At 38.1% G+C, this 2,672-nt stretch overlaps 1 pseudogene; it reads right to left on the bottom strand.

The window, feature by feature from the left end:
• Positions 1-623: 623 nt before the first annotated feature.
• LOC101567365 lies at positions 624-2,405 on the bottom strand (annotated as a pseudogene).
• Positions 2,406-2,672: the final 267 nt, after the last annotated feature.

The raw sequence follows: 2,672 nt of genomic DNA, 5'->3' as shown, positions 1-2,672 counted from the left end.
TACTTGAAAGAGAGTTTTGCAGGGTATATCAGTCTGGGTTGGAATTTGTTTTCTTGCAAGACTTGAAGTACTTTGCTCCATGCTCTTCTTGACTTCATGGTTTGTGAAGAGAAATCTGCTGTTATTCTGATGGGGTTTCCTTTAAATGTGATCTTTTTCTTTTCTTTAGCAGCTTTTAGTATACTGTTCTTATGCTGAATTTCTGGGATCTTGATTGTTATGTGTCTGGATGTGGTTTTCATTGGATTGATATTATTTGGAGTTCTATATGCTTCGGTTAGCTGAGTGTCAGATTGTTGCCCCATATTTGGAAAGTTTTCTGCTATTACTTCTGCCCATATTCTTTTTATATCATTTGTATTGACTCTTTCCTTCTCATTGATGCCTATTAGTTTCACATTGTTCATCTTTGCATCATTTTGCAGGTATTGAATTATTTTTTCCTGCATCCTAGTTGTTTTATTTTATTTTTTTTGAATTTGAGTCATTTATTTTTCACTGATTACTAATGATACTACACAGAAGGCAATATTAAAATATATCATCCTCAGTAAACTCATCTTCATTTAGAAAGTGATTACAAGTAAAATATAGTAATTAGAATTTTCACTACAAAATACAAGTTGTATGAAAATTTTGAGGAGTTCAGAATGACAGTTATAAAAGTCAATGTTGAAGAAAATTCTTTTGGATTTTATATATCTTAAAATATTGTGAAAATACTCTTTTAATTCTGAAAACAATGTCAGGAAAGAACACCTGAATTCTTTTCAAACCAGTATAGTTTCAAATTGTTCTGATAATAAAACATATTTACAATTTAACACTGTAATTACAAGTCAAATAAAAATATACATTGCATATCATTAGTTTGAATATTACATACTTTTAGAGTTCTTTCACTTACTCTTGATAAACTGAACTATACATAAAAACCTTGTAAAAGTCTAGAGGGACTTGGAAACAGTTTTTGTTGAGCTCTGAAAATACATTCTAATGCCTTTACCAATAGTCACTGTACCCACATTAGTGTTTTGTGGTCTTAAGAATGTATACCATTTAATATATTTGAAGGTGTAATGAAGTGGCTCCATCTTTCCACTTGTTTATGTGGTCTGAAATTGCAGTTCTGCACAGGGGACATGTTTTCTCTCTGTTAAACCACAAGGTAATGCACTCTTCACAAAATATATGCTGGCAGATGAGAAGAACTGGCTTCTGAAATTCAACTTGACATATTGAACAAATATCATCCACATCCGAACACTGTCTTTTGCTGGCAGCTACTCCATAACTTGGTCGTGTAAAAAATATACGTAAAACCTGTCTGAAAGTTCTCAAATGTCCAAAAAAGTCCAAAAATTTTAATATGAGGTAGAGTAAAGCCAGCAATATCCCAAGACTCCATCTAGTTACATTACCCAACTCCCCATAGCTTATTAGGTAGCAAAACCAAACTGGTATGGGAGCAAATGTTCGGTAATACTGACATAATTCTTCTAAAAGCATATACCAGTAACCCTTTGACTTAAAAGGCATGATGAAAGAAGGCACCAATAAAATAAGGTATTTTAAGCCCATAAAGAGGAATTTCACAATGAAGTCGGTAATTCTGACAATACAAAGAACTTCCCAGAAGCTCAAATGATCCAATGTAGGATTCAAGAAAATTAAGCTGTAATAAAGTGACTGAGAATGAAAGGTGTAGTATAAAAGAACAGAAGATACTGCTAAGAATACCAGCAACCAAGCACAATGAATCTTTGAGGACCTTTCTCTTAGAAAAACCTGATTTGCAATGCTTTTGTTTGCATACATAGAAGTTGTTAGCAGCCCAAGTCCAAGAGAAATCCCTGTTATATGCTGCATAAAAAGTTTGACACCCAGAATCAAAATATATGGAAGGCATTTTTGCAACCACTTGAGAAGATAGTGGAATTCTGAGAAGGAGCTTCCGTGTTCTCCAGATTCCCCAGGGGCGGCGTCTGGCTGCTGCCTTACTTCACTGTGGGAGTGACTCCCGATCCGGCTGTGTACACATCCATGAGCACAGCCATGGACGCCTGACCTTGCGTTTCTGGAGCTCGGGTTTTCAACATATTCTTTAGGTATGGCATTTATCTGGATATGAACATCTCCAGAATGAAGACAAGACCCTTCTCCAGCCAGTCTTGTCGCATGGACACACTGGGAGGCTGGTGCATCCTCACCACCTGCAGCTCCTGAAGAACTGTGCAGCTGGCTACAATTGGCTTGCATGGCCCTTTAGTATTTTTTCTTTGAGCCAGCTTTCTTTGCTTCAGCAGTTGGTCTCCTCTCATGACCGGGAGCGGACGTGGGCCTCGGCACCCACAGAGGGAACAGCCGTGCCAAGTCCTGCAGGCACAGCCATGATCACCTTCCAACCGCCGCCGGCACCAGCCTGGCCAGCGGCGACGCACGCGCTTCCCTGATGACCTCGGGCGCGCCCCTCCCCCCTAGTTCTTTTAAAGAGATCTTTTATTTCTTTTTCACTAGCTGCAGTGGTGTCTTTCAGGTCAGAAAGTCTATTTTCACTTCCCCTCAAACGGTTTTGCCAGCTTGTGATTGAGGTTTTAATTTCCTGTATATCACTTTGAACATGTTTCATACGTTCTATTTCTTTCCTAAATTGCTTATTCAGGGGTTCCATC

The sequence above is a fragment of the Octodon degus genome, unplaced genomic scaffold (genome assembly GCF_000260255.1).
Source record: "Octodon degus isolate 3935 unplaced genomic scaffold, OctDeg1.0 scaffold00061, whole genome shotgun sequence".
NCBI classification, from domain to species: Eukaryota; Metazoa; Chordata; class Mammalia; order Rodentia; family Octodontidae; genus Octodon; species Octodon degus.
This window is presented reverse-complemented; position numbering and strand designations above follow the sequence as displayed.